Raw genomic sequence first — 21,392 nt, 5'->3', positions numbered from 1 at the left:
TAAAGAAAAAAATAATAATGTTTCCAAAACAACAGTTTTGGGATAGACAATAGGCAGTGCAAATGGTAATACCTGCTAGAAGGGAAACAAATGAGGTAATCACTGAGATTGCCTCAGTTTACTGCCTCAAGAGTTTCCAGGAAGGAGGATCTGAACCAGATGACAGTAGTTCCCCTGTACTTAGCAGATGAATTTGAGAATTCAGGGAGGCCACAGTCTCTCGACTTTGTAAGGCAGAGTACTGAAAAGAAAGAGCTGCACAGAGAGAATGCTTTTGAGGTCTCCATAATGAGTGTTCCCAAGTCGTCTACTGCATTCTCATCAGCATGAGGGTATGAGGAAACCACCCACATCTTGAGAAAGAACCAATAAAGAAGTGGGTGAAACAGTCTCAAGAGATCACATAAGACTGGTAATAATTTTTGTCCTTCCAGCCAAAGTGGAAAAACCTTGTAGTATACAGGGCACTGGCAATGTACTTGGAACTGTATTGTCTTAGTAGCAATAAAAAATTATTCCTAAAGACTGCTCTGGTCTTCTATAACAAATATTATAAGCAAGTCTTGAAAAGCTTACCAAATAATTTATTTGGGTTTCAGAACAAATCTCAAACATACTTTAAAGAATACAAATATATCCAGCATTCAAAAATATAAAATTTAAATGTCAAGCACCCAATACAAACTTACTTATACACCCAAAGAAGAAGAAAAAGTACATGTTTTATTAGGAGAAATAACATAAATCAATACAAGAAGATTCAGAAAAAAACACAGATGAAAGTATCAGCACGCAAGGATATTAAGCAGTATTATAAGTGTATTCTATATGTTCAAGAAAGTAAAAGAAAGCATGAGCATGCTAAACACAGATATGGAGGATAATTAAAAAGACCTAGTTCAAACTTGTAGAGATAAAATATAACTGCCCAAGATTTAAAAATATGTAGGAAGAGACTATCCGAAGATTAGATACTACATAAGAAAAAGTTAGTCAATTTGAAGATATTCCTATAGAAACTAACCATATTTCTCACACAGGAAAATTTCAAGCAGGCCAATATATTTTTAATTAGAGTACTCAAAAGGTAAGAGACGTGGAAAAAAATTTGAGGAAATAATGGGTGAAAATTTACAAGTCTGATGAAAATTATAGGCCCAAAGATTCTAGAAACTCAGTAAATGCCAAGCAAAAGCACAGGAAGAAAATTGCACCAAGGTATATTATCATCAAATTGCTGAAAACCAGTGATAAACAGAAAACCTTAAAAGTAGCCGAAAGAAAAAAAAAGTCACAATGAACACAGACAAAAAGAGAACAAAAAAATGACTGCAGACATTGAAAACAATGCAAGCCAGAAGACAGAGAAGAAACCTCTTAAAGTACTGAAAGAATAAAATTGTCAACCAAGAATTTATACTCAGCAAAATATCTCTCAAAACCAAAATAAAAATAAAAAATGTTTCAGACAAACAGGAGCTGAAATCTAGATCTATACAAAGTAATAAATAACACTGAGAATGTTAAAAGTGTGAGCATATATAAAAATACTCTTAAAAATCTCTTTAAAATACCATTGGTTATTTAAAGTAGAAATTATACTGATGTATTGGAGGTTTTCACCATAAATCTAGATCTATACAAAGTAATAAATAGCACTGAGAATGTTAAAAGTGTGAACATATATAAAAATACTCTTAAAATTCTCTTTAAAATACCATTGGTTATTTAAAGTAGAAATTATACTGATGTATTGGAGGTTTTCACCATATATGCGGTAGTATGACAATCATAGTTGAATGTTTTAAAAAATGTTTTTCAATAAATAACAGAAAATGTACACTAAGAATATAAAAGACTTAATGTTATCAACTAATTTAACCTAATTGACATTATGGAAGACTCTAATAAAAATACACATTATTTTCAAAGGCCCATGGAACATTAACAAGATAGGCAATATTCTGACCATAAAAGAAGTCTTATTAATTTAAAAAGAATTCAAAACATACAAAATATGTTCCCTAGCCACAATGGAATTAAATTAGGAATTAATAGTAGAAAGATATCTGGAAAATCCCCATGAGTTAGGAAATGAAATAACACACTTCTAATTAACCTATATGTCAAAGAAGAAATCAAAAGGGAAATCAGAGTATATTTTGAAATGAATTAAAGTAAAAGCATGAAAAGTAAAAATGTGTAGGATGCTGTTATCACAGTGATTGGAAGGTGACTGATAGTACCAAACACCTTTTTTTAGGAAAGAAGAATGGTCTCAAATCAATGGTATATGCTTCCACCTAAAAAACCTAGAGGCCCAAAAACATCTGAAATCAAAGTAAGCAAAAGAAATAAAGCTATGAGCTCAAAACCAAAAAAAAAAAAAAAACTATTAATAAAGAATATCAGTATAAATGTTGCAGACAGACACTGAGATAAGCCCCAATGTTTCCCACCTCCTAGTATTCATGGCTTTGGTAATCTTCTACCCTTGAGTGTGAATGGGACCTGTGACTTGCTTCTAACCAATTACCTATGGTAAAGGTAATGAGATGTCATTCCTGTGATTAGGTTTTGTTACATAGCAAAGGTGATAGGATACAGCTCCTGTCATTATGTCACATTATGTGAAACTCCAACTCAGCAGACTGAAGCCAGAGATTTTCTTCTTCACTGTTTTTCTGTAGGCTTGATGAATTGAGTGACCATGTTGGAGAAACCCATGTGGCAAGGTGTGTAGGCAGCTTCTAGCCACTTCTGGTGGCCTCTAAGACCTCAGAGCAGCCTTCAGACAGTAGCCTGTAAAAAGCCAGGCCCCTCATTCAAATTGCCGTCAGGAAATGAATCCTGTCAATTGCCTAAATGATCTGGGCATCAGATTCTTCCCAGTTGAACCTGCAGATGAAAACACAGCCCACCAATATGTTTGTTTACAGCCATGTGACATATTTTGTAGACTGACTTGCAGATGACTTGATTATTGAATGCAGGATCATCTGAGAGAAAGAGAATCAAGAAAAACCTAGTTTGGTTTTGCACTGGGTGGTGGTGACTTACTGAACAAGACAGACCATGGAGAAACAGATGAAGGGAAGTAACAGTGGAAATCAGAAATTCTATATTGACTACACTAAATTTGAGGTGCTTACAATATCCATAAGTGTAAATATTTAAAATTAAAAACCTTTTATAATAACCTCAAAACAAACAATAGATTTTCTCTGCTCTCTTTCCCCTGCAGCTTTCCACTTAGACCAATATTAGACTCTTAAGAATTTCTGGTGGAGATTCTATTAAATTCTACTTAAAAAATTTCATCTCTGGGTGATAACAGAGATAACTATCTGGGGGAAAATGTGGAGTCGTGCAGAGTGTTTAAAATATACTGTATTTGGTTCTTCTACTTCAGTTTCCTAAATAACACATGAATTTATTAAATAAAATCCATTCTTAAAAATCAATTCCACTAACTCCTCCATTGACCTTTTAAGCTCTTTAGATCCCTGTATTCAAATCACCAAGTCAGGGAGTTTTAAAATCTTACATACAAACTTAAAAAAAAAAAATACCTATTTTCTAGGTTTTGTTAAGGCATAGCTAGGTGAGGTTAAAGTCATCTAATTAGCCATCCCACCACTGTGTCTCTTCATTTGCAACTGAATGACACTCAACTATGGCGAGGAATTCTCCTCCTGTGAATTCTCGGAAATTATTTAGAAATTACTTAGAATCTAATTTTTCTGCCCAGGGAGCTCAGTAAGAAGGAGTCAGGCTCATTACTGCTTATCAGAAATTACTTTTTGTCTCAAGTCTTTTTTACCCTGAAAAGCCAATTTTGATAAGAAGTGAAGATTTAAGCCAAAAGAAGGGGCACATCATTGTAAGCAGTGATCAATGAAGTTGGGTTAGCCAGGCTTCTTTAGAGTAGTCTGAGAAGTCATCTTGCTGATGACCAACTCTTACAAAGTGATAAGTACCCGACTCTCAATGTGCTTTGAAAGCACTGAAGGGAAATCATATATCTGCTATGATTAAAAACTACATCATGATGCTGTGTGCTTGAGGACAGTATATAAGAAGGAAGAAAGACAGCTGGAAATCAGTGATTCATTAGTGTTAGGTGTTAATGTAATTGTGAATGTTTTTCTTTGTTTTCCAACCTTTTGTGCAGATAATATTGTGAAAAGGGAATGAGGCGTATTTAAACATATTGCAAAAATTTCCTAATCTTTATTTAAACTAGAATAGAATCATCAAACTGGGTGAACAAACAAATCTCAGTTTGGGTAAATGTTACAGATTTGGTCAATGTTGCTTAGAAGTAACTGAGATGTTTATTACCAATCAGCACTTTAACATAAAACAGCAGATTTAATGACCCGGAAACTAACTCAACTAAATATGCCTTGATCTTGTGAAATTACTGTTGGTATTTGCCCTAAACAGGCATGTTGGGTCCTGTCTGTGGTCCACAAGGCCCAGATGGTCTGACTCCTGCCTACTTCCTCTTCCTGCTTCCTCCAGCAACTTCCTCTCTCTCACTCTGCCCAGCCCTCCTGACCTTCTTTTTCCTCCTTGAGCAAGTTCATTTCTATGCCAATGCCTTTGTACTTGCTCTTGTCTCAGCCCAGACCACTCTCTGCTTGATCTTTGCATCACTGCCTTTATTTGATTCTTACTTCAACCATGACTTTCTCAGAGAAGCCTTTGGTGACCACATTGCCTAAAACAATGACATGCCCACCTGCACCTCATCATCTCATCACACAGTCATGATTCCACATGCAGAAACCCTGCACTCTGAAATTGCCTTTATTCATTAGACTACTTCTTCATTGTCTCCCCACAGCCACCGCCACACACACGCTCTTGAATGTATGCTGCATAGACACACAGACCTTGTGCTTTCTCCCCGCTATTATATCTGAAACACTGGAAACATCACCTAGCATAAACGAATATCTGTAATATTTGTTGGACAAATGATTAAGTTGAATCTAGTAGAACAAGAATCCGAGGTTTGTTCCATCAGAGTTAAGTTTCATGAAGGTTATTACACATAGCGTAGAACAGTATTTCCATCTTTTAAAAATAATATTAATAATAATAGTGCCCATAGCAATTTTTTTTAATTGGTAAAGTGAGGTGTATAGGACGTTGGGAAAAAGCTTCATCTTGGAAATTTAATTGCTTTCTGCTCTTCCATGAGTCATTCTATTTGGAATGGAAAATCTAGTCCTCATATGTTCATTTATTTAAGAGGGATGAGCTAAGACCAATACAAACTGACAGATAGTCCCAAAGGGATACATTCCTAAGATTAGAACTTGAAGGGCAAATTTGTAAAATATGTGAAGAAAGTATATTTTTCTGCTTGTATATTCATATTTATACTGGAATGAAAGAATAATGTTACCTTCCAATGTGCCCAGGTCCAGGTCAATGCATACCAAGGTTTGATCCTGCCACATGAGTAAGACGGGCCTGGTGTATTACCTGAAAATACTAAATATTTCATAAAGTTACTGTTTGGTGATTCTAGATACCGATGTGTTGCTCCTTTTACATCCTGTTAGCGTGATTCATTTCAAATATTGGTACTACCATGGAGTTTTTCCAGACCACCCCAATTTAATGCACTCTTCCCATTTCTCTGACATCCTGTGGCAATTATTGGTAATTAAATGTGGCCTGCCTTTTGCTATTTTTGTTGTCTTGAACTCTTACTTGGGGTTCTTTTTGTTTTGATTGTTTGGGACTATTATTTAAAATATAAGTCATTGTGGCTCATTTCACCAGCAAGATTTTTAACACAGGGGTGATGCTTTTAACCTTTTGTGCTTTCCGCAGGTCCCAGCACAGTGCTTTACATAGCAGGCAAGCACTACATATGTTGCCTTACCAGCAATTCTGGAGGGCAAATGCCGTATGTACCCTAAATTACCCATCTCAGCCTCTCTCTTCTCAGATGGGAAATATATCGGTGTTTTTTGAGGAAACTGAACCTCCTTCCTACAGCCCTTTTGAGTATTGATCTGGAGTGATGCTGTTGCTACCCGGACATAAACGTATTTCTTGCTTCCCTGCCACCAGAGATTAAATCGTTGACTGTAATGAACTAGAGTTAAAACTACCAGGTTCTTTGGATTCTCAGATAGAAAGAAAAACACATTAGTTGTGGTGGTTTGTTGTACTGTTTTTTTCCTGTTTCTGTGAACCATAGCGAATTGTGATTACTCAGTTCACAATGAATAGATAAAAGGCCTTCTCTTTTTCATTATTAAGGTTAGGCAAGAGTGCAGGTAATTTTATCTCATAAAGATTACTTAATTCACCTTGGGTGAGGGGAAAAGGGCTGAAATAAAGCTAAAACCTATTCTGCAAGAACCCAACCTTTATGGCTCTGTTTGTTCCTGGTTTGGCTTATAATTCATTAGATCTCTTAGCAAAACAGATGCCACTGAAAGAGGCTCATGGACAGAGAGAAAATGCCTGACCATGAAGAGACGTAGCTACAAGACCAATTCAATAATGAACTTAGATATGGGAAGGACTTTTTAAAAAAAAAATGAAGAAAAGGATTTTCAGTAAGTAAATAAGAATACCTCAGATTCCTGAAGGAATAGCAGCAATCCATGATAACAGTAATAAAAACAACCAGGATCTAAATCCACTTAGTTTTTCATTTTGGTGCAATATTTTCAGTTGCAAGCTGGGTTCCACTGTGAACGCTACATGAAGCTTGTAATTTTCCCCTAGAAATATTGTTCAAGCCTTCAGAGGCCCTAGAATGTTCAACCTGGTCCTTCACAATTATCCACATACATGCACCCTTTTCTTCACAATTCAAAATTTTCTTCTCTATAAATCCTTTGCTGATCATCTCTGCCCTTAACAAGTTCTCTTGACTCAATTCCTATAGCCCTGACTGCATATATGTCTCCTTTAAATCTTAACACATCCAGTACATTGAGTTTACAAAGGAAAATAGGCTCAAACGCCAAAGTTTCTCAATCCTTCTCAATGTATTTCCAAAGAAAAGGGGGTGGTGGCTGAAGCACATGTATGTGTCATGGTAGGCCTAAGAGTTGTAGAGTGTGTTGGCAGTATTTCAGGCGGAATCCCCATGGGGCCCAAAGGGAACAGACTTTAAAGTTGGAGAAACTTAGATCTGAAACATATCTTCTGCAGTGACTGTGCGGCTGTATTAGTTTCCTGTGGCTGCTGTGACCAATTATCAGATACTTGGTGGTTTAAAACATAAGTTTATTGTCTCCCAGTTCTGGAGGCCAGAAGTCTGAAATCAAGGTGTCCACAAAGCTGCACTCCTTCTAAAGGCTTTAGGGAGAACCTGTTCCTTGCCTCTTCCAGCTTCTGGTGTCTCCAGTCATACTTTGGCTTGCAGTTGCATTACTCCAGTCTTCACCTCTGTGGTCACCTTGCCACCTCCTATCCTGTATGTCTTCTCTTCTGCATATCTGTCCCCCGGACTCCCTCTGCCTCTCTCTCATAAGGATATGTACACATGATTGCCTTTAGGGTCCACCTGGATAATGCAGAATGGTCTCGTCCCCTTTTTAAATTTACTCATTCACATATTTTGCTATATAAGGTAATATTCAGGGGTTTCAGGGGTTATGATCTGGACATATCTTTTGCGGGACTGCCATTCAACCCATGTAGTGACCTTAAGAAGAGATTTTAACTTTTTTTAAGCTACAGTCCCTCATCAGTAAGATGAGGTTAATAAACTTTTATTGTCAGGCAGTTAGGAGAAATAAAGTAAAATATATTTTCCATGTAAAGTATGTGTTGCAGGATCATGGAGGGTAAAAATCTTTCTCTGGGTGCTATTGTAATAAATTCAGCCCCTGCAGCACCCCCTCCACAGAGGTGTCTCATATGTGCTCATTAAGGAAAGTATTCAGTTATCATATATGGAATCTGCTACCCCACCCCATCCTGCTTCAGGTGCCTTTGATGATACCCATTGTTTCTGCCTCATGCCAAACCACTGCCACCAGTGTCTAGTCCATACCAAGGGCTGCTGATGCTCCCAGATCTGCCAACGGTGTATTCCACATCTTGACCTGGCTTTTCGCTCTTGTGAGATGGTTGGTTTGAGGAGGTGCTGGTATGCAGTCATGGTAGATAATTCCCTGCCACCACTGTGGTGTGGCTCATTTAGTCAAGCCTTCAAGGAGCAAACATTTTATTGAATTACTTACAGTCCTCCATGTGCACAAACCACCCTGTACCCTTGTCAAAATGGAAAGACTCTTTCTCTCTCTAACCTTTTAAATTTAAATACCTCTTAATGGACAAGTAACATATATTAATATATGAGTCCATGCAAAGTTAGGTCAGAACACAAATCAAAGTGAAAGTCCCATGGATTGCTCCCCCCCACTGCTAAAAGAGGCACTGTCATGGACCAAGTGGGTTTGCCTGAATTTACTCTATTAAGACACTCTTAAGTTTCTTCTGCAAATAATCAGATAATTTCACAAGTTTGCCAGACTTGTATGAATCCCAGTGATAAATTAAAGTGAGCCTCAAGCTAGAATATTCCATTTCTGTCCTATTACACCTCCTGGTCCTCCCTGACTCCCCTCACCACTCACAGACACACAAGTAAATGTGCCTTGCACAGCACCCAGAACATAGTAGGTACTCGATAAACACAAGATCATCTTCTGTCTTGTACTCACAGTGCTTTGAACGCAGTAGGTAGTCAGTGGATGCATTTTGACCAATGAATATCTGGATTTGTAATGTGTAAGAAAAATTGAAACATTCCTCATAAAATTTCAATCTTTCACTTTGCCCTCTAACTCTAACTTCTTTCACTATTAATTGGTTCTTAATAGTAAGCCCCTAAATATAGATGTTTGTACAAGAAGTGGGCAAGTAGTTTTCCACATCCCAGTTAAAATTCTTACTGCCTAGACTTAGCTTTGCAACATTGCTACATGGCTAAACTCTTGTATAACTTATAAAGGGGAAAGATTTCTGACTTTATGTTATAAACCCAGTTGATAAGGTTTGGATTTGTGTCCCCACCCAAATCTCAAGTCGAATTGTAATCCCCAGTGTTGGAGGAGGGGCCTGTGGGAAGTGATTGGATTGTGGGGGCAGACTTTTTCCTTGCTGGTCTTGTGATAGTGAGTTTTCACGAGATCTGGTTGTTTACAAGTGTGTAGCACCTCTTCCTTTTCTCTCTTCCCCCTTCTCCTGCAATGTAAGATGTGCATTCTTTCTCTTCACCTTCCACCATGATTATAAGCTTCCTAAGGCCTCCCCAGCCATGCTTCCTGTATAGACTGCATACCTGAGTCAATTAAACCTCTTTTCTTTCTAAATTACTCAGTCTCAGACAGTTCTTTATAGCAATTCAAGAAAGGACTAATTCACCAGTAAAGGGTCTTGCCAATTCTGCAATAATATTACCTATTGGTTTTCTCCAGGAAACTTGACATGCTTTTTTGATATCAAAATGTTCTTATTTTTTCATAGAGAAAAAATAAAGATAAGAATATATTTTCATTTTCTCACAGATTTATAGGAGGTATAATTTACAAAAATTGTATGCATTCAAGGTATGCAAAATGATGATTTGATGTACATATATATTGTGAAATAATTATAATCAAGCTAATTAAGATGTTCATCACCTCACATAGTTACCGCTTTTTTCTGTGTGTGGTAAGCACACTTCAGATCTACTCTATGTGCAAATGACAAGGATGCAATACATTATTATTAACTGTAGTTTCCATGTTGTATATTGGATTTTCAGAACTTAGTTCATTTTATAACTGAAATTTTGTACCCTTTGACAAAAATCCCTCCATTACGCCCACCCGCTAACCTCTAGCACCCACTTTTCTACTCTGTTTCTATGGGTTAGACTTCTTTAGTTTCTACCTATATGTGAGACCATGCAGTATTTGTCTTTCTGTGTTTGGCTGCTTTCATTTAGCATAGTGTCCTCAAAGTTCATTCATGTTGACATAAATGGCAAATTTTCCTTTTGTTAAGGGCTGAATAATATATTCCTTTGTAAATATTTATCATATTTTCTTTATCCAATCATCTGCTGATGAACACTTATGTTGTTTTCATATCTTGGCTATTGTGAATAATGCTACAATAATATGGAGGTGCACTTATCTCTTTAATGTATCATTAATAATTTCATTTCCTTTGGATATATACCCATAAGTGGAATTGCTAGACTGTATGGCAGTTCTACTTTTAGGTGTTTTTTGGCCGGGCGCAGTGGCTCACGCCTGTAATCTCAGCACTTTGGGAGGCCGAGGCGGGAGGATCACCTGAGGTCGGGAGTTTGAGACCAGCCTGACCAACATGGAGAAACCCCGTCTCTAATTTTGTAAAAATACAAAATTAGCCGGGCATGATGGCGCATGCCTGTAGTCCCAGCTACTCAGGAGGCTGAGGTGGAAGAATCACTTAAACCCGGGAGTTGGAGGTTGCGGTGAGCCCAGATTACGCCATTGCACACCAGCCTGCACAATAAGAGCGAAACTCTGTCTCAAAAAAAAAAAAACCAAAAAAACAAAAAAAAACACATACTTCTAGGTGTTAGTTTTTTATTTATTTATTTATTTTGGAGATGGAATCTTGCTGTCTTCCAGGCTCTCCAGCTTAGAGGAGTGATCTCAGCTCACTGCAACCTCCACCTTCCAGGATCAAGTGATTCTCCTGCCTCAGCCTCCCCAGTAGCTGGGATTATAGGAGTTTGACACCATGCCCAGCTAATTTTTCTTTTCCTTTTTTTTTTTTTTTTTTTTTAAGTAGAAGCAGGGTTTCACCATGTTGGCCAGGCTGATCTCAAACTCCTGACCTCAAATGATCTACCCATCTTGGCCTGCCAAAGTGCTGGGATTACAGGCATGAGTTAATGCACGCAGCCTATTTTTAGTTTTTTTGAGGTACCTTGACACCTTTTTCATAATGGTTGTACCAATTTACAATTCCACCAACAACATACAGGCATTCCCTTTTCTTCACAAGGATAATAATTTTTATTCTTGTTTTAGAAATGAGAACCTGAAGACCTGGAGAACTGTGACTTACCCATATCAATGTAAAAGGCTTGTGCCCTCCCTGCTGCAAGGCTGGGATCGTTTCAGAAGTGGTACGCCAAGTTTCCAAGCATTTATTATAATTTATGTTTCATGGACCAGTTATCATTCCCCACCCTGGAAATCACTGTGGATTGACACACTCCGGGTCTGGTTGGGGCCAAGGAAATTAAAGTAATTATGATGTAAACATGTTGGTATTTATGCTAATGCTTGCTAGAAGATGCAATGTAGAGAAGGTAGATTGACATAAGGCCATGTACCCTGTGTATTCTCATTAAATGTTTAAAGGCTGAATATGCAAGAATGCTGGCAAATTTCTGGAAACTAACTACTGGAAAATGTTAGCTAAATGGTAGATTTAGAAGTAGAGGAAGGGATGAAAAAAAGCTGTTGAATTAGGGATAACTTTGCAAGCGTTGACTTAGGTGCTTGCGAAATGGAAGTGGAGCTGTTTTCTCTCTTTTTTACACATCATGGCATTTTGCTGGGGATTAACTCATTGTCTCTTTTCTTTCCTTGCCAGGATGCTAAAAGAACATTGATATAGTTCTTTATCACTGTCGTAATTGTTTCTGTAAGACCTACAACTGGCAGCATCGGTGCCATTTAGTAAATGTGCCGGCTCCAGTAGGAAGCAGAAAAAAGACCAGTTTGAACTCCTTCCCCTACTAGTGATGTGATCTGGAAAAATTGTCTTTAATTTTATGGTCTTAGTGTTTTCCCTCATCTGTAGTATAAAAATAATATTATAATAATATTATAATACCGACAGGATTGTTTTGAGACAGTTAATGTCACAGTGCTTGGTGAAGCATAGGCCAGTACATATGTTATGTAAATAAGGGTCTTATGCCACTGATTGTCACTTATTGCGCTAGACTTGACTGCCTTCTTGTTAGAAATACAGTACAATCAAGAAAATTAGCAACTTCAACCTTGTTTCTAATTTAAATATATGTTACTCTGTGTGTGTGTGTGTGTGTGTGTGTGTGTGTGTGTTCATACCTATGTTTCTTCGTCATTGAAAATGCAATTATAGCTGAAACTGATTTCTATTATTGGTGTTTTCTCATGATAACAGAATTTATTCTGAATTAATAGCATTAGTAGAAGTGGAGACTGTTTCAACCACTGCAATGGAACAACAGTAGCAAAATGGTGTGGAGACAAGTGTCTGACCACTAGCTCAGCAGGGAAACAGGCAATGAGGAGCAAGAATTGTCCGACTCATGGACTCAGTGTAAATGGGTGAAAGCGCAACTCTGAGAAGGGACACAAGTCACCAAGGGCCATGGTCAGCCAAGATGCTAACCTCGGAAGAGGCAGCTGTAGATATGAAGTGAGCTGTGCTATGTGGAGCAAGTTCACAGCAAAGGGGGAGTTATCAAGAGTAGCTGACCCAATACCTTCTGAAAGATCACCCACTTATTGAAACCCTTTGTTTTACATGTTTTGCTGTTGACAGGCTGTGCAATTATTAAAGCGGCACTTTTCCTTACTTATCTTCTACAGAAAAGATTAAGAAAGCACAGATTGAATTGCCAATATCCAATATCCAAGTTGGAATAGCACAGATAAAATTGCCCACAACTGTTAGACACTCGGGCTAAAGGGAGTAGCCCTTCCCCTGGGCTGCATTCGCTTACCCTCATCAACACACTCGGAAGCCATTCAGAATGATTTCCAAGACCAATTCTTCCTATTCCACCCTGTCTAGACTTTCTTGGAATGTTTTATGTAGAAAAGTCCTGGATTTTCCTTTTTATTGACCCCTGAACTCTTGAGGTCTCTGGGTACGAAAGTCTGTCACTGCCAAATTTCCTGTCGGCATAATTTCTTACCTGTTTTAAGTAAATAACCCATCTTTTCTGAACCCAGTGGCATAGTGAGTAGAGGGAGCTATCTGCTCAGAGGAAGGAGTATTTTATCACTGACATGATTGAGAATTATCAGTGCAGGGTGGTGATAAAAAGCAGGTCAACTTTTAGTTGAACTTTATTATGATTTTAAAATTCATTACAGGCAGTGCACCCCCTTATTGCCTGAACCTGGGGCGGATTTCCTGCCTTAGAATGCCTGAGGGCAATTGCTTTAAGGTGTTCGTGTGTGTGTGTGTGTGTGTGTGTGTGTGTGTGTGTTTAGTGGGGGGAGTACTTCAAAATTGTCTTTAGTTTTTTTAATTTTCCTTTTCTTTTTGAGGAATTTTAAAAAATCAGGACACTTCAGCCTATTCAGTTATCTATGCAATAAGTATTCCCAGAGTACTGTTAGATTAACAATTCCAGATATTAGAATTACAGTAATAGGCAAGCCCTGTTCCATGCCCATCAGTAGCTCAGACATCTAAACAGCCTCCAGATTCTCCAGAAATTGCTTATTTTTTCATTTATTGAAAAAGTATTTATCAAGTACCTATTATATGCCATGTACCTTGCTAGATATTGGAGATAAAATTGGCAAAGAAATCCTTGACTCTGTCTTCATTTAGCTTCCAATCTCCCAGGTATGCTTACCTCCCTTCTTCGTGAAAATTCTATTTCCCAAACTCAGTCACTTAATTACTACCTTTAAGATCTTTCGTATGTTAATAAATCAAAAGTGTTACTGTTTACTTAAGATTTGCTTTACTCCCGCTTAAGTTTAAAACCATTTTATAAGGAAATACTTTATTTCTATTCTCAGAAATATGTGCACATGATTATAACCTCCACGAGACTTTGTATACTTCTCATGACTTGCTCCTCACAGTGTCCTGCTGATGGTAAATGGAAGACATAAATACAAATGAATGAAAAAAAACACCCTATTAATAAATTCTAGTTGAATCTTGTCTGCCAATACCTAAATTAGTTAAAAGAGAGATTAGTACAGTTTAGAGACATACTTTAACCAAAATAAGACTTTTCCCATGAACAAATTGTAATTATTGGAAAGGAAATAACTTGGTTATTGTATGCCTTGGTGTTACCTTATTCCATGTCCTTGTTCCACCTAATGGTCTTGCTTACCTACAATAACCATGCCATATGTTTTGTCAGGCCGTGGTCAACACTGTCGGCTTACTTATTAAGTTTTGTGTGGAGTAATCTTTTTGATTGAAGGCCTAGAATTGCTTATATCAACAGGAATTACGAACCTAATTCCAATTTATTTTCTCTTTTTTTACTTGTCTGTAGGTGACACATTTTCACTGCATTTGTAGCTATCTCAATATATTTTTGTTCCTTTTTTTTCTGTTTACTATAGAATGCATAATCCTGGATCTCTTGTTCGCAAATTGACAGCCTGAAGCCCTCTGGAAGCCCAAGACTCCTGGTGGTAAGGCATGAACTTTTTTGCAGTTATATCTCTTCTGCATGGAATGATACTGCTGTTTGATTTAAGTTTGAACTTGAAAGATTCATTCCTTTAGGGAAATATTTAACCTAATCTTGATTTTTGCCTCAAATTGGCATTAGATGAGCTTGACTAAGTGGTCCGGTTGCGTTAGCTTTACAGATTGGATTCTTGATTTAATACAGCTCAAACTACTTATTATTATTATCTAAACCCTCTTTGCCAATTTAGAAAGAATACAATAGGAGGAGAATAAAGATAAATAATAAAAGCACTGCCCAAGCACACCGTTTGAATCATAACCCAGGTCAGTGAGTTGCATGCCATACACTGACAATCCTTTATGGGGTGTTTCCAAATTTTATACAATGTAAAGTGTGTTCTTTTCGTAACCAAATATATACACTGTAATGGCCTTGTCTGTTAAGCAGTCACACAGGAAGGCAAGTTGCATGGTGCCTATAGATGGAAATAGTCCAAATTATGACCAAGTGATGGGAGAAGCAGCAGCCAAGTGCCAGAGAGAGTCTGTGAGTGGACATGTGACTGCTGTTCCTCATGAATGTTGGTGGGAGCAGGGCCAGGGCAGTCAACAGTCCTACACACACGGTGACATGGCATTGGGTGTCTGAGTGGACTTCATTGTGACTTTGCTTTTACAGACTCTCTGACACACTGATGCACTGTCCTAGTCATTGTGTCGAAATCATTTCTGACTCTTAGCGAAGTTTTCAGTCTGTTCATCTCCATAAATGTATCTTCCAGATTCTGGTATGTTTCAAACTCTTGCTTTCCCCCTGCAAAAAATGCAACTTTCTGATTCAGGATTCACCTTCTGTCATAAGTCATACTTTCTTAATTGTTACTTTTTGAAATCAAATTATGATATACACCTTACTTAAACATTCAACTCCTTCAGTAACTTTCTTGGTATTTTCAGCCTTTATGTCCTACACAATCTGTCGCAAAGACTGCTGCTCTGGCAGACATGAGCCTTTATGATTTCTGTCTCCTGCGAGGGTCTGCACCTACTGAAAGGCTGATTCTCTGAAAGCGGCTGAATTACCATGAGATGGCAGTAGAGAGCAGCCTGGCAGATAGGCCCATATTGCTTGGTTTTTGAGCCAAACTAGGGGCTGGGCCTGGTGGGAGGAGCTAGACTACAAGGTAGGCTGCTTTTGATTTTTAGGTGTCTTCCTGGAAAGAGAGCAAGGCATGTCTACGAAAGAAAATCCCAGTAGTAACGTCTGAGGTTAACAAATGTGTGGTAGGAGAATGGAAGACAATTCCTGAAATATGCCAACCTCCAGTGATCAGAGTTCTACCTGGCTGTGCTCTCTCTCTCTCTCACTCTCACACACACACACACACACACACACACACACACACACACACGAAAAACAGAAAGAGAGGGAAGGGGGAAAGGGGTGGAGGGAGAGAAAAGAGAACAGATAGAGGATACAAATATTTTCTCTTTCCTTGGAAAGCAAGGTTAAGTGAGATCAGCAGAAAGCAAGAAGGCAATTGTGACTGATAGGGAGCCACGCAGGACAGCTGAAGTTTGAGACCATATTACCTTGGCTTTGCCATTTCCATTCTCAAAGGGGTCAAAGTGCTGCCGGATTAGACACTAGCGTGAGCTCTAAATCCTATACATTTTAATAGCTCCTCTTGTATAGAGAAATCAGAACAAGTTAAAGATGGATGGCATTTTTAAAACAGCTGCCCAGAATGTGCCATGTCTTGCTTAAGTCACTTAGTGCACTATTGGCAGTATTCAAATTAGAACCAAGTCCACATGCCCTAATTATCAGTAGGCCATGCTTTCCAAATCACAGGAGCAGGAGCAATTTGATTTTCTCTCAAACAGAAAAGATATTAAAAGGGAATCCAAAATGACTCTAGAACTCTGTTGGAGGAATGTGGATGCCTCCATGTAGTAGAAGGAACATGGGGCTTTGTGGCCCAAGAGAACTGGTATCAAATCTTGCCTCCCTATCTCTTATAATCCCTGTGGCATTAATCTTGTGGTTTGTATATCTTGATTTCTTCTGAGCTTCAGAAGAAATCTTAACATATTAAAAATGTCAATAAAAATACCAGTAACATTGATATAAGTAGTAGAATTGAGGATTAAATGAGATATATGTATATAAGGGAGAGATAGGTGAAGACTGAATCCTAAAATTGTTCAATGTGAAAAATATTGATTTGATTTTTGGAACTGGGTTCTGCAGTCTAAGGTAGTAGATAGAATCACTTTTTTAAGGTTGAACATGCTTTTGTTCTGTCAAGGACTGCTTGCCTGGTTGCTTATAGTTATGCAGATATAGAGCAAATGACACCCATTTTTCTGGAGAAAGAGAGCTGCAAAGTTTTGTGTAGTACCTGGCATTTGGAACTCTAACTGTAATAAGTTAGACAGCACTCTGCTCCCAAAAGAGTCATGGGAACTTCCTGGAAAAGAGACATTCAGACTCTACCTCTTCTCTAGGGCCAGTCTGAGGAAAAGAAGATGCTTTGCTAATCCTTTGGGCAGCCGTGAGACTGGGGACATAGATGAGAGGAGGAGGCAGATAGGCCTCCCTTGAAAGGAGTGGCGGCCTCACCCTCACTTCACAGTTGGCAGCACCCCACTGCACTCTGGGCCCTTCCCCTCAGCCACTGCAGAGGCGGCTTTGGTTCTAGTCCAAAACCGGGGCTAGAGAAGATTTAGGATTTGTGGAGCCAGTGGACCCTGGATAATACCAGGCCAAATCAGAGAGTCGGTACCACTTGAGAGAGGGTCTGTGGCTGGGTCAGGCGAGTTCCTGAGCCAAGAGACACCAAGGCCAACTTTGGAAGTGATCTACATCACCCATCAAATCCAGTAATTATGCTCAAGTCCCCTGGCTCACATTACACACTCTGAAAGAAAGAGTCACTAACTGGCTCCCCATCAAGTCCTCAGGAAATCTATACGTAAAATATAGATTTGGTACCAGCATTTAGGCCTCTTCATAAAGTATCAACTTAAATTTTTCATGCATTAGAGAATTGGGGTTAATGCTCAAAAAGAAAGCTTCTCATAAAATAAAACTAATGAAATATAGCTCTGAACGGATTTCAGAGACACGTCTTCCAGACTGCCTGGGGTCCCCTGGAAGGAAAAGGTTTGCTCTGATTATCAGCAAACTATGAAAAACCATGACTACACTGCTCGAAACTCATCATTTTCTTTCTTTTTCTTTGACCCAGAAACTCCTTCTTTCCCCTTGGTCTCTTAAAACATCTATTAGTGACTATATTGTGACGGTGGCTTTGTAATCTCGCAATTCTGGCTCTTACATGGGGCAAGAAGAAAAAATTGTTGGCAAGCTCATCGAGTTCTGGAAAGGCTGTGCCTTTCCCAGCTGGCCAGGGGAGCCGGAAGCCTGGGAAGGCTGTCCACAGGCTTTCTGGCAAGGGTAAAGGAAGAAAAAAGGAGGAGGAGGCTTAATTCCTAGCTGGCTGGACCTTGGAAGGTGGCCTCTTTTCCCTTTGGCTCATGAAGCAGCATAGAAGGCCAAGAATTCTAACTGAGTTCCTGTCAGCTTGTCGCCTTGCTTTTGGACTCATGTAGTGAACTGAGTTGAGAAGAAGCTGAGAGCTGCCTGAGGCAGACTTACCACTGAGCCATGAGGAAGACAGACCCTCCCTGTCACCATTGGGGTCAGAATATCTTAGCCAGAAGCCTCTCTCCTTTCAATTTAGAGAAGTAGATTGAGGAGTAAATGGCCTAATTAATTGTAGAATGTTTACTCAATATTTGGGGTTTTTTTTTCTATTACCCCATGAAATTACCATAAACAAAAACTACACCTTTGTTTCTAGGCAACGAAAACCTTATTGTACAAAGGGTACATGGCATTAAGTCTTAAACTTACAAGTATGTCTTTTGCAGCAAATGTTATATGACTTTAAAAATCATCTTAAAATATGATTCTTCTCAAAGTGTCTTGCGTGACCTCAATGAAATACTCACATGTGCAGCGTCCCTCTAGTAGATGCTGACTTATTAAAGCCATTTAACACCTATGCAAGTTGCTACATGCAAAGAGGCACTAAGTCTTCATTGTATTTGCTTCTTCAGTGCTTAATATTGAGGCAAAAACAGTGATGCCCAGCAAATGGTCACTTTGTCGTTTTCCCTGTGTTCCTTGGCCCTTTTACAATCAGACAGGACGCTGTGACCAATTCTAGACAATGACATGTGATTGGAGGTAACACAAATGTCATTTGCAGACTGAGAAAATGAAAGCCCTCATGCAATGCTTCATGATTCTATGGTATGATGTTGCGGCATGATTTCATGGCAATCTAGCAGGCGTGTGTTCTGAATGGTATAGCTGCAGGTTGACAGAGTCTCCTTCAACTTGGATCCTTGAGTGACTGTGTGGAGCTGAGTCCCTGCCAACACCTCATTGGCTATAAAATTTGAGCAAGAAATAAGCCTTTGTGACATTAAGTCACTGAGATTTAGGAGTCAATTTGTGGTTTGCATAATGGAGCCTAACCTGACAAGTGCCAAGCAATTAGTGTGCATTCAATTAATTTTTGGTGAAAAAAGAAAGAGCTCTCATTTACCTAAATAAAAGCCTAAATCATAATCTTAATCATACCAATATATTTGAGCCCTGTTTGTGTGCCAGGTACTGTGCTAAGTCATTTACATTTATAATTTTATTTATGTTGCATAAATATCTATAAAGTGTCATTCCCATTTTTCAGTGAGGAAAATAAGGCCTAGAGTAGCTAAGTCTTGTCACAGAATGTCTTGAAGGTTCTATTCAAACTCAAGAATTCTGACCGTAGAATCCTTTGCAGCATAGCTGATTTTCATTTTTCTGTATCATTTATCACTTCCTTTGTTGGCAGATTATACGTTTGTGTAGGCAACCTGAATACTAGCTGGAAAGCCCCCATACACTCAATCCTTATTCCTAAATTCAACAAGTCTTCATGTTTTAAATCATTGTAAGAGAGCTTGCAGTTCCTGATAAGGTCAGAGTTGCATGGCAGAGTTCAGTAGAGGAATAGAAGCTGAAAGAGAGGAAAGTTGCCAGCATCCCAGTTCACAGTAAGTCAGCTCTTATTAGATAACTTAATTATTTTGTTTGAAATTTGGTCTGAAAGCATGATATTAAATCAGTTTTGTCTACAAATTTAAAAAATAATTACTTTTTCCAAAGTTTGGATGATATATTGGACTGGATTACCCTTGCTTCAATTTCTGCCCTTTCTGACAGTCTATTAATGCCTCTATATTCTTTTATTTATTGCTTATTTATTAAACAGCCCTGGCTAAAGACTCAGAAAGAATACATGAGCACTTGCCTTGAGTCGTCTATGACAGTGCTGCTGAATGGAGGGCCTGTAGTGGGGAGTTGGGGCAAAGTGTGGTGAAAACAAAGAGAATTGTTGGGAAAACCTGTGCCATAGGGGAGGGACATTTATCATGGATCCTGAAGGAGACAGGAACATATGCCAGGCAGAGGAAGTAGGTAGGGCGTTCTCAGCACAGGCAGATAGACAGGAAAGAACTCTATGTTTGAGGTGCTGGCACTTCGTTTATTCATTTAACTTTACTGAGGATGCTGGGAATTAGTTGAAACATAGATTTCATGGAAAGATGGGTAGAGAAATGAACTGCAAAAGTTATTTGGGATCAGGTTGGCAAGGGATATGTTTATCTTGCTAATTTAAAGACTTCATTTAAGAATCCTAAGTGAACTTTATAATCTTAAAATATAAGCTTTTATTTGATAAAAGGAGATGGACCTAATTATTGTACTCATTTTGTGTGTGTGAAGCATCTGAAAATTTCGTATACGTTATTTCCAGGTTTAATTAAACAGAAACCAGTGGTGGAGCTCAGAAACAGCTTAGAATTATGTACTATTTCTTCCACTAATAGTGGAGCTTAGAAAAGGTTTAAAATTATGTAGTATTTCTTCCACTTATCCATGATCCACTTTAAAGCCTTCCTCGTGCTCTATCTCCTTCAATAAAAGCCTAAAATTGTTTAGAGACAAACACTGGGAATGGCGGTGGGGGAGCATGGGTATAAAGCAGTGCCAACACACCCCAGGCATGCTGTCTGATTTAATTCAGTCCGTTTGTTTCTCCCAGGAACTCATGCCATTTATTCTGGCCTAAGACTCCTTTTTCTCCAATTCCTAGACTTTTTTTCCCGACTCTAGTCAGTTCATTTTCTTAGCACCCCTATACTTCCCTCCTTTTCTGAGAGCCCTTGATCAGGTCGTATAAATCTATCTTTCATCCAAAAATGTGTCAGTACTTTAAGAAAGAGGAGACTGTAATATTTAGTCGTCGTGTAAAAGGATCATATTGTATACTTATGAAAAGTCCATCGTGTGGGATCAATGTTGATGAATCAGAAAACTGACATTTCATAATGTGGAATATATTTTATGTTTCCCAGCTTGTTAATTCATTTAACCAAAATGTATTGACTAGATTCACAAACGAGGTATTTTTTTAAATCTCAGGAAAATATACCCTTTCCCTGAAATTAATTGCATAGCACTTGTTTTTGTTTTTGTTTTCTCTGACAAGATGAGTGTTTTTAAATACCACATGAACTCTTACTGGAGGCTGCATGTAAATTATGTTATCAGTGCCGTCCTAATAACCTGGATAGAGTATGCAATGAGGAACACCTGGTTCTCATACACGTTACCTCCTTGGGATTATCTGGTTGGGGCCATTCATTTTAGACACATTAAAAATGCCTTTCCATAGCTATAGAGAGCTTACATACCCAACCCTGGCCAGCTGCCACTCAAGTGTTGCCATTAGTCTGTAGCAGGGAAAGATCAAGAATGACCTGGAATAACCCATTTTTACAGCAAGAAAAAAATTCGAATCACAAATTCCAGTAATTAAGGATTGAAATCATCA

The 21,392-nt window shown here is 38.4% G+C and overlaps 1 protein-coding gene across 4 annotated transcripts in view; it reads left to right on the top strand.

Annotated features, from left to right (window-relative positions):
- Nucleotides 1-21,392, top strand: part of LOC105490833 (semaphorin 6D) — a 591,034-nt gene that overhangs the window by 271,153 nt on the left and 298,489 nt on the right. For all 4 annotated transcript variants that reach the window (XM_011756854.3, XM_011756791.3, XM_071066905.1 and 1 more), the window contains one exon: nucleotides 14,361-14,432. The gene's annotated coding sequence lies outside the window, so the exon portion shown is untranslated. The remainder of the gene's footprint in view (nucleotides 1-14,360; nucleotides 14,433-21,392) is intronic.

This window comes from Macaca nemestrina, chromosome 7 (genome assembly GCF_043159975.1).
Source record: "Macaca nemestrina isolate mMacNem1 chromosome 7, mMacNem.hap1, whole genome shotgun sequence".
In the NCBI taxonomy this organism is placed as follows: domain Eukaryota; kingdom Metazoa; phylum Chordata; class Mammalia; order Primates; family Cercopithecidae; genus Macaca; species Macaca nemestrina.
This window is presented reverse-complemented; position numbering and strand designations above follow the sequence as displayed.